Source organism: Rattus norvegicus, chromosome 1 (genome assembly GCF_036323735.1).
Source record: "Rattus norvegicus strain BN/NHsdMcwi chromosome 1, GRCr8, whole genome shotgun sequence".
In the NCBI taxonomy this organism is placed as follows: domain Eukaryota; kingdom Metazoa; phylum Chordata; class Mammalia; order Rodentia; family Muridae; genus Rattus; species Rattus norvegicus.
The window spans coordinates 152287159-152298704 of NC_086019.1; the positions used below are offsets into that span (position 1 = coordinate 152287159).

The 11546-nt window shown below is 42.1% G+C and overlaps 1 pseudogene; it reads right to left on the reverse strand.

The window, feature by feature from the left end:
* Positions 1 to 8442: 8442 nt before the first annotated feature.
* Positions 8443 to 8924, reverse strand: Rps19-ps10 (ribosomal protein S19, pseudogene 10; annotated as a pseudogene).
* Between the last annotated feature and the right edge of the window lie 2622 nt (positions 8925 to 11546).

Genomic DNA, 11546 nt, shown 5'->3' on the forward strand with positions numbered 1-11546 from the left:
AATTACAATTATAAAGTAGCAACAAAAATAATTTTATGGTTTGGGGTTACCCCAACATGAGAAACTGTATTAAAGGGTTACAGTTGAGAGCCATTGATGTAAAGGATGGTTTACAGGTCCAGATAGTCACAGATAAGCTGTTTGGAAAATTACTGGGACCCATTAGAATGAAGCTGAATAAACTTCATTTAGACTTCTTAGATCCATGTTTATAAAAGTCTGAACATTTCCATTCTAGGGGTTTTTTTTGCCTCTTCGTATCTTCTAACATGCCCCAAGAATTTTGTATTTCTTCATGAATGTAATTGATGAAGAAGTAGCATTATCTAGAAAAAAATAGAATTCTTCTCAACAAAAATCATGTTAAGAAAGAGCAAAAGTCCAAATACCACTGAAGGCAATGAGAAAGTATGGTTTTTCGACATCTCTGCCTGAAATTATCAACCCAGTATCTCTTTCAGATACACTAGCTTCTCCAGTTGTCATGGAGACATCTTTCACTCTCCACTGGCACCTCTCGCTCCAATCTCTACCTCCTGGGACTGTAGACAATAGATTTGGAATTCTATTCACTCTGGTAAAACCTACAGAAGTAAGTGGAACACACCAACAAGCCAGTAGTGGTCTTGAGCTCTAGCTGAAGCTGATTCATGGTCCTACTGGTTACTATAAATTATACCTAGACAACAGTAGCAAATAGTAACAATAGTTATAAATCCACATGAACCACATCACCCATCAACCTACATTCCACAAGTATCCAGTAAAACTATACAGAAATAGAAAAAAATGGTTACCTGGTCTTTAACAATCTTCCCATTGGAGATGGACTCTTTTGTCATGGATAGCCCACCAGAGATGAATTCTTAGACACAGTTTATAGCCAATCGAAAGTCTTTATTCCACTCTGGACCTAGGTGTATTCAGAATACAGGGTTTTTGAAGGCAGAAACCATGTCCTGGCCTCTCATTCCACAGCTTCAGGTTCAGGTTAGGCAGCAGTCTTTGCAGAAGCAAACAGTGTAACAGAAGCAGAGAGAGAGAGAGAGAGAGAGAGAGAGAGAGAGAGAGAGAGAGAGAGAGAGAGAGAGAGAGGAAAAGGAAAAAAGAAAAGGGAAAAAGGTGGTTAGCTATAGGGGAATTAGCACAAACAGGCTAAGTCAGCAGAACTTCCCTCTCCTTGGGTTCCTATAATAGAGTTTGGTAATGTTCCATGGGATATTCCATTATAAAGATCAAATTCTAGTTAAACCTGAATAGCCTCAGCAAGAACATAAGATGGAGGAAAATTTGCAGGTCCTATCACATTCTGTCCTCTCATTTTGAATCGAGGCATGTTTGGGATTTGCCTCTAATCCGAATAGAATGTGCAGCAGTACAGAAGCTATAAAGTTCCCAAGGCTCAGTTAACAAGGAGACCCAGCTTCTGTCTTTCCACTGGAACATTTACTTTGGGATCTCTGAGGTACCAGGTGTGCTGGGTAGTTTCCTGTTAACTTGATACAAACTAAAGTCATTTGAAATCATCAATTGAGACATTGCCTCCATAAGATTGGGCTATGGGCAAGCCAGTAGGGCTTAACTGATGATTGATGGAGGACCCGGCCCATTGTGAGTAGTATCACCCCTGGGATGGTGGTTCTGTGTTCTATAAGAAAGCAGTCTGAGCAAGCAAAGAGGGACAAACCAGTAAGCAGCACCCCTCCTTGGTCTGCAACAGCTCCTCCCTCCAGGTCTTGGCCCTTTTAGAGTTTTTGTCCTAACTTCCTTTGATGATGAATAGCAATGTGGAATTATAGGCTAAATAAACCCTTTCCTTCCTAACTTACTTTTCATCATGGTATTTTATCGTAGCAATAGAAACCCAAACTAAGACACCAAGTAAGAAGTCTATTTCCCCTAATGACAGCATGCTGTCAAAAAGTCCATGTCTGACAGAGAGGCCATATGTATGTGTTCCGATGAAGAGCACTAGGTAAAGTGACTATAGACATACAGGTGAAGGTATCTTCCTAAGCCATTGAGTTCACCTCTCACCAGTGGGAGCAGAGGCAGGACTTTCTCACTGTGTCCACCTTATACCAATCAAAATGACTAAGATCGAAAACAAGCAACAGCACATGCGAGTGAGGATGTGGAGAAAGGGGAACACTCCTCCATTGCTGGTGAGATTGCAAACTAGTACCCCACTCTGGAAATCAGTCTGGCAGTTTCTCAGAAAACTGAAAAGAAGTCTACCTGAAGATCCAGTTATACCACTCCTGAGAATATATATACCCAAAAGATGCTCACTGTGTCTGGAATTTTGACCCAGAAGCATCATTGCCATTGCAGAACACTTGTTTTGAGTTTCTAGCCTTTGTGCCCATTCCTAAGCAGCAGTCATGACTAGAGCAAATAGTGAAAAGTGCTACTTAAAGTCAAGCAGACATACAATTAAATTTTAGCTCTACCCCTTGCATGGAGATAGCTAGCTATTTAACCTCTCTCAGTGTGCTTAGCACACTGAGTAGCTATAAGATTCGTAATAGCACATTTATGAGGAGCCATATGGAAAGACATCCCTCCCCTAAGTGTTCTCTTCCTCCCCTCCATTCTTCCTTATTCTCAGTTCCACTGAACCAATTACTGTCAAAATGGTGCTAATGAAACAAATCTATTATCATTCATCTGAAACTGAATTCACTTATTTAAATAGAGACTGAAGGGTTCGCCTTGCCCAAAAGCAGACTAACACAGAAGCCAAAGCCTTGGGATATCCTCATCTTGGTCAACTGATAACAATTGATGTATACTGGGATAGAGAGTATGGTTCTAATTAGAAGCCAGACTAAAAGTTGCTTTTCTAAATGTTCTTACTAGATTGCAGAACAAGCCAAACTTTAGCATATGTGAGAATCTGTTAAGATGTAGATTTTTTTTTAATTCGATGAGTCCTGGAAGAAGCTTGAGATCCTTCATTTAAGTACCCAGATGATGTCTATATGGCTGAACCAACCAACAGTATGTTGAGCAGCCAGCCCTAAAGGACTCTGTAAAAAGGCTTGTGCTAATTACTCAATGAATAATTCATCTTTGGTTTCTCTGATTAGCAGAACATGACCAATTCTTTCCAAATCCCTGCCTTCCTGGGAGGATAGCTCACTTGGCTTCAGGCTGCATACAGTCATTTTCTTCTGTAGCCTTCCTCCTGCATTTACCTAGCTTTTAGTTATCAATTGTTTTTTGCAATGCAAAGTTTACAGCAAACATTCTTAAGATTCTATGACCCATGCTATTCAGCTCATCTTAAAGGTGAGAAATCTGCCACATCCAGGAGAATTAAGTAAATTGCCTTAAACTCTCATGGAAAGAAGTGATGGAGCAGGCTTCAAGGTGAATGCATCTGACTGTAAATCTGTAGTTTCCCCTTAGCATCTCGTTTCAAGACACGGTGTTTTATGGATATGCTGTGTCAGTCAGTGAACTTGCACAGGTTTGATAGACTGGCTGATTTATTGACAGATTGGTTGATAATGTTGGCAGGGATCAATGTGTCTTTTGGCCAAGTCAACCCACGGCTGACTTTTATTGCTTCAATTTGGCCTATAATGGATGTGACTTTTGCTCTCCAGCCAGTTTGTGAAGCAGAATAACTAGACGTGAGCTCATATTTCACTGGAATCTGCCACTCAAAGCTTTATTAAGAAGGTCTTACTTGTTAAGCTTGGCTTAAGACAGAAATTATAAGGGGTTGGTGAAGGCTATTGTCATCTTTGAGATACAAATGTGTTTGATTCTTTCTCATCAGTATACTATGACTAAAGACCAAGATTGGATAGTAATATATGAACCATCAACAGCAAGAAAAACAACTAGAGCTCAAGAATGAAGTGAAAATAAATCTGGATGTATGAAGGTGAGGTGCGAAATGAAAGTTTGCTATAAAACCTCCAAAGGGCAAGAAAAGTGCCTTTACTTATATGAAAACACAGGAGTGGATCATTGTCTAAGATCTCAAGGATCAGATTCCAAGTATTTGAAAATAAACTGGATGGGTTATGGGAAATGGATATGCTGACCATAACACATCAGCAGAAGATACAGCTGAAGCTACATAAGAATGAGTGGTTCTGTGTTGATAGAAAATTTAAAGTGGTAGACTCATTCCTTTCCCCCTTCCTCCTGTCTCCAGCTCTCTCCCTCCATCACCCTCACCTGTACTTTCTTCAGGGAATCTCCTATTATCTACATACACACAGCTCTGTGTTGCTATGGTGATCACTGTGTTTACGCCTCCTCTGCCTATCATCATCTAAGAGCATCTGGATCTCTAGAGTCAGGTGTTGAGGAGAGTTGAGTGCATTTGGTTCAGTGTCAATTAGGACTGAGAATTAACAAGCACACATACCCTACTCAATGGTTTGGAATCCAGCATGGCAACGGGACTTGAGGCGGTGCTTACAACAAAAGGAGCAGACCTAGAGCAAACTCGAAATGTCTGCCTACCTCTAAGGATGAAGGTAGAAACAGCCAAGATCTTCAGAAGTATAAACAGAACAGAAAAGACAAAAGTCAAAAAGAAAGAAAAAAAGAAATACCTAGCAAGTGTCTTTGTTCTTTTTCCCCTTTCAAACAAACCCATTTGCTCCATATTGCCAGACTCAATCCTATGTTTGAGTGCCAAATGAATGGTCCAAAGGCTTCCAGTCCTTTCTCCACGAAAGGAACAACAATAAAATCAGTACATGATAATCTTTCCCCCTATTCTCTACCATCATAAATGACTGCTGGGTGCTGGGCTCCAGAAGCATGCTGTGCATCCAGCAAAGCTAGTATAATCATATGGAAAAGAGAATAATTAATCATCCTACCACAGAAAACGTCTCAAAGAATGATTGCCTGATCCCTTCCCTCCATAACCTATGATGGCCATGGAATATTAGTAAGAAGGTAGGTAAGATCCTTTGGGGTTCTGCTTAAAATGGCTGCTTCTAGTCTCACCAAAAACAAGCTTATCCAGAAGCTGTGTTTGTCAGCTTTACATCTTTAAATACAGGCATAACCACTCGAAAGGAGGAAATGCTTTGTTTTGATTTGTGGTTTCAGAGGTTATGCCCAGAGACAGCTGTATGTTTTGCCTTGGGATCTGTGGTAAGGCAGGAGACAGATGGAGAAACATAACTGCTTACTTGATAGTCACTTGATAATAGAGAAAGAGAGGAGGGAGAGGAGAATCTCTGATCAGGATCTCAATGTACCCTTCAAGTAGATACTCCCAGTGACCCACTTCCTTCACCTTCTTCCCACTCCTTCCTAACATTGCAGATAACTCCTAATATACCATCAGATGGGGACCATGTTTCCACCTGTGAATTTTGGAGACCCATTTGAAATCCAAACCACAACAGGAGCTGGGAGGTGAGAGAGCCACAGAAAGCTATTTTAAAACAACACCCAGGGCAATCTTTTCTCCTTATTCCTTTTTCTTTTCTTTTCTTTGAGTAAAATGTTTGAGAAGCATCAAAAGTGAAGCCCTGCAGGAGCCAAAGAGAAGAATGACTGAAGAGTGACAGGAGGCTTCCCCAAGGAATGACCATGTGACAGTTGAGTTGAGTGTCAAATGTATATACCAAGAAAAGAATGCTACTCTCAGATTCAACGCAGAAAGAAAAGCAAAGCCCAGAAGCATGAAATCTTGACAAGCTCTAAGGCAAAGAAGACAGACAACTGGTTAAATCTCAGAATCCTCTTATGAAGAGTGGAAAGCTTTGAGCCTAGAGCCAGACTGGGAAGGGCCCTGTATGCAAACCTGAAACCATAAAATGTGCAGAGTCTGTTAAAACAACTTCTCTAGCCAGGCATGGTGGCTCACTCCTGGAACCCTAGTAGGGACTGAAGAAAGGGTTACTACTACTCTGAGACCAGCTGGAACTGCAGTGTGAAATCCTATCCCAAAAAAAGAAAAAACGAAAAGGAAAAGAAAGAGAAAGGTGGGGGTGAGTAAAGAGAAGGAGGGATGGAGAGAGGGAAAGGGAAAAAATAAAGAAGAAAATAAGTCTCCTATGCCAAATTCTCTGATACGTGTGTGTGTGTGTGTGTGTGTGTGTGTGTGTGTGTGTATGTGTGTGTTTCGCATATCATTTCTCTGGTGTTCACATACCCTGCCATTGTCCTGACCTAAAAATGCCCCCAATTTTCATTCAACATGTTGAAGTGAAATAAAAAAAATAGAAGGTCTCATTCCACTTAGAATAGATCTCAAGAAGGAATGAACTTCTTGAGTTCATTGAGCAACATTTCACAAAAGTGAAGTAGAACTAAGAAAAAAGTGTCCCTCCTTGGAAAGCCTAAGTAGATGAGGTGGCCTTTGTCTGAAAGAGCCAATACTCTCTTGTGCTCCAGCATGATCCTAGAGGGGAGCCGTGAGACAGATGAGGCCGAGGAGGTCCAGCAGTCTTTGGTTACTTAAAGGTATCCCCCCGCCCGGTGTGTGTGTGTGTGTGTGTGTGTGTGTGTGTGTGTGTGTGTGTGTGTGTGTGTGTTTGCACACACATGCGCATGCACACGCAATGTATTCATGTGTGAGACAACAGGCATGTATGTGTCCCAACATGCACATGGAAGTTTTCTCTCCTAGAGCCGGGAATCTCAGCTGACTGCATGCCAAGCCTGCCTTTCTCTGCCAGCTTGTCACACAGGACTTAGTTTTCATAGTCAAGGTTTTCCAAAAAGCATGTAGAGAATCAGGTTAGGTGCCTGGGGATAGTCCAGAGAGTAAAACTGCATGAAGACTAGAGTTTGGGTCCCCAGAATCCACATAAAAATAAACATAGTGTGAACATCTGTAATCCCAGCCCTCAGACAGTGAGCTGGAAGGCAAAGGCAGGAGAGTCTCTGTAAATTCGGGAACCAGCGAGCCTGTCATGCCCACAGGTGAAGAAGAGACTGTCCTAGACAAGATGGACGGTGAGGTGAGGACTGACGAGCTGAGGTGTCAACCACTGACTTTCATACACATGCTGTAGCACATACATGCCCATTGTCCCACATGTGAACACATCACCATCAGGGGGAAGGGGTATTTTTAAATACCCAGAAAAGTCTGCCCAGCTGTTTCTGTACTTCCTTTCTTTTTCTTCATTTTTCTTCCTTTTCTTCCTTTTAATAGCAACAGGCACAATTTGTGTTTCAAACAGTCACCTGAGGTGTGATTGAGAGGAAATCACTGCTTGTCGTTTCCGGCTCTGTGGGAAACATCATCCAGTCAAAGTTAACTAGGCCTTTTATTTCCTACATTTGCTCCTCATCAATTGCAGCCTGTCAGCTTGCCACCTAAGAACCAGCAGAGAGCCCCTCACCCTGGTACTCTGCATAGAGCAATTGCTCCTGCCTAAGAGATCAAATTTCCAGGTCATTTTGTTCTCTCTCTGTTAGAAGATGCCCCCTCAGAGAGCAGCATGCCAGCCCTTTTTAGGAAGTATTTAGAAGAAAGTAAGGCTTTAATTTCCTGCTTTTCCCTCTCTGTACCTGCCGTACCCACCTCCTCCACTCAGCAGCACCACAGGAAGCTTCGGCTTCCTAAAAGAAGCACAAAATTTTCCACATTTTTGGATTTTCTCTCACACTTCGAAGATTTTCCAGAGCTGGAATTGAGGACTACTGACACTAACAACTCACAATAGCACGGAGATGAGAGTGTCCTAGTGTCCTGTGAAGGATGCAACACTGACATCTAAATAAATGGGATTTAATATCAAGACACTGAAAGAATGTAGAAGACACTTCATTCCTTGCAATGTGGAAATAAGAATATCTCTGCATTAAAGTCACTACTAATTGAATTTTCTCTTTCTTGACAGCAAATGAATTCCTATCTGAATGTGTGGCCATGATGCTTGCCAGGCATCAACAGCATTTGATCAGTTCCTCCTCCTCCTCCTCCTCCTCCTCCTCCTCCTCCTCCTCCTCCTCCTCCTCCTCCTCCTCCTCCTCCTCTCCCACCTCTTCCTCCCCCTCCTCCTCCTCCTCTTATTCCTAGGTAACTCTTCAAAGTGTATTAGGTCAATCTTGTTGGAGAGGAACCTGCCACGTTGTTCCTTTGATGTCAGTCACCATGGTTTTGTTCTTTGCTCTTTGTTTGGTTACCTTTGGTTGGTTGGTCAGTTGGTTGGTTGGTTGGTTGGTTGGTTGGTTGGTCAGTTGGTTGGTTGGTTGGTTGGTTGGTTGGTTGGTTGGTTGGTTGATTTAAACAGAGTAACTCACTGATAACAAAGATTGGGTTGATTGGATATGCCTGTTCTCCCTCCCTATCCACCACAGTGCTAGGATTACAAACATTTACTATCACACCTGGCTCTTCACATAGGGTTTGAGGATACAACTCAGATCTTCCTACTTGCATGGTGAACATTTTACCTTTATTGAATGAACTATCTTCCCAACCTTAAATCTTTTTTTTTTTTTTGTTTTAATGAATGAGGCAATTTAGTAACCCAGCATCCTTTGTTCTAATGCTTCTTGTTGGCAGCTGCCACCTGTCTGGCGATCCTGTCCAGATCTCTCTGTCCCTGAGGTGTTAGCTTGCGGCCCCCGTCTTGGTCCTTTTCCACCATTTTCAGCCCCTCCAGGGCTTGGAGGACCCGGCGGGCCACACTCTTAGAGCCTCAGCTGAAGTGGCTGAGCCTGACACCGTTTCTCTGCCATCCTCCATAGATCTTGGTCATGGAACCAACCCCTGCACCACCACGGAGGTATAGGTGCCGTGCTGTGGAAGCAGCTCGTGTGTAGAACCAGTTCTCATCATATGGGGCAAGCTCTTTATGTTTGGCCAGCTTGACTGTGTCCACTCATTCGGGGACTTTCAGCTTCCCAGACTTTTCGAGGAAGGCTGCCAGAGCTCTGAAGAACTGCTGGTTAACATCTTTTACAGGAACTCCAGGCATCGAGCGGCCTCTGTGCTGCCAGCCAGGGGAAAGGGCCCAACCTTAAATTTTAAACTAATATGATTAGTATACTACCAAATTATCTGGGTGTTTGAGACCTAGGTGTGGATTCTTAGGCTTTGTATAGCTAAAACCTGATTCTTTCCCCCCTTCCCCACTTACACACTCCCACATCAGACTTCAGTCAATGAGAGTAAGCACTCCACGAATCATGAATATTTTCGCCCCAACTACTGTACTCCCCATTCCCTGACTTCCCCCACATTCTTTCAGCCTTGCTGAGTCTCTTCTGTTTTGAACTTTTGGCCATCTTGGGTAGCTAGATATTAGCAGATTTGTAGGTCTATGAGGATAGACATCCTCACCTACTTATAATCATCTTTAGACCACACCTCTGGATTCCCTGGTAGTGTGTTAATTTTAAAAGAAAAAAATCACAAGTGTCCTTCCTTAAATTTCTATCTAAAACTGGGAAAATTCGAGGCGGCAGGAATTCACTGAGACCCATTAACAAAGCAATTTCCGCCAGGTAAGGCATGACTATTTTATAGATTTATATTTTAAGCTTTAAAAAAAACTCTCTTTAATCTACTCTGTTATGTAATTTTGGGATACATTACAGAACAGGATCTGAGGTCTAGCTCCAACCCTAGAAGACATGACATTCTCAAAGATTATGAATCAAAATAAAAAAGGATTATAAAAGTATAAAGAAGTATTTTGTTCCCACCAATAAGAAACATCCAAATAGGTCCATCGGTCACCAGAACAGGGAAAGCAGCCCACTCAAAAAGCTGTAAAGAGCTGAAGAAGTACGGTGCAGCTGAAGGAAGTCCTATTTAAAAGATGGTAGGGGGTTGGGGATTTAGCTCAGTGGTAGAGCACTTGCCTAGCAAGCGCAAGGCTCTGGGTTCAGTCCCCAGCTCCGAAAAAAAAAAAAAGACTGTAGATCATCCCCCTTAATGAAAGCCATGCTTGCATCCCACAGAATCTTCCTTAGTGCAGTTATTTATAGAGCCTCACTGAGAAACCTGCCTGCGTTTTGATTCAAACTCAGAAAGTGTCACCTTTTCTTTTCTCTCTTTCTCTCTTCCTTTTCAAACACATGCTAAAACCATATGCTTGTTTGCACTGATACTGGGAAGTTTCTCTCCCCCCACACTTTTCCCAAAACTATTGCACACCCGGCTCTCCCCATACACCTATCTCAGAGCTTGCCTACTTGTTTGACCTCTAGCTCAGAAGCATAACTTTCTCTCTTTATTCCCCTCCCTCTACCAGTTGCCAAGAACTCCAGCTTGACTGCCTTGTTTTTCTTCCCTCAAGCTCTCAGAAAAGTGTCTTTTTTTTCTGAGCCAGGTTTAAAAACTTTTACATATAAGACTAAGGCCCACAAAAAAGATAACTTTCCTCCCCAGTCACAATCACAGCTGTGCTATGGCCATGAGATATTTGGTGATGGGATCAACAGTAGCAGGAAAAGGAAAGACAGCTGTCCCTATTGGCAATGGTGATGGGCAGACAAAAAAGCAAGAACTCTTAGAAAGGAGAGATAAAGCTTTTTTTCTTTACAGTTGAAAATGAAAACTCAAAGCTCTATAAGGAGGGTGCAGAGCAAATACAAGAACCTGATGTGGCTCAGGTAGTCATAAGAACAGAAAAAAAAGTTAGAAGCAAAGGTCAGCCAAAGGTGTCCCTAGGACAAATGAAAGGTGGATCTGGGAAACAAAGACACTATAGCACAGATGGTGACCCCAGTCTATGAGAAGGCCCTAGCCAATGAGAGTTTAACCTGTCTCATAACAAAGATGTGAAAATCTCTATCATTATCTGCTATATACTTAAGTATAGGGTGGGCAGGGATATTATCTGGAGCTTAACCAAGTAAGTAATTAGGATAAAAAGACAGTCTTCACTTGCCCTTGAGAATTCCTTGGAGAGTCAGCAGCTATCCTACAGATGCATTGTGTTCTTCTGGGTGAAGTCTGACACCTGCTGGCTTGTAATGGGGAAAACCTAGACTTCATTTACTAGAAATTTACCTGGAGAAATTGCAATACAAACAGCTTCTAGATAGAAAGTGTTATTTCTCGGTGAGACACTGAGCACCTTCAGAGTATGGTGACCTTATCCAGATTCAGGGTTTACGCTTAAACTTGTTTCTAGATGCTGAAAGAACAGTGGAGATATCCAGAGAATAAGTTACCGTATAGGAAGGTACCACAGAAAGTAGGCTGGGCACAAAAATGTCTGCGTTCAGATCAGCATCCGCCTTTTTGTGGCCAAAGAGCATTCAACAGATTGCATCTTCTGTTTCATTACCATCATTATTGTTGGTTATGCTCTTTTCACCTTACCTTTTAGTTTGATGTGTTAGAGTAAGTATAGTTTACTTAGGGTGTTCATAAACGCCAGGAAGATGGAAATGGACCGTTATCAGGAAGAGGAGGAGCCAAGAAAGCTTTAAAGGAGGGCAGATAATGAAACATAAGTGATATGAAAGCTGAAGTGAAAATACCTAAAGTGGGGAGGTTTGAGTGGGAAAAAAGATGAGTAGAGCTCAGCAGTGGATAAGAAGAAAAATAACCAACACCAAGGACATACAAAAAGTGATATGCAAAC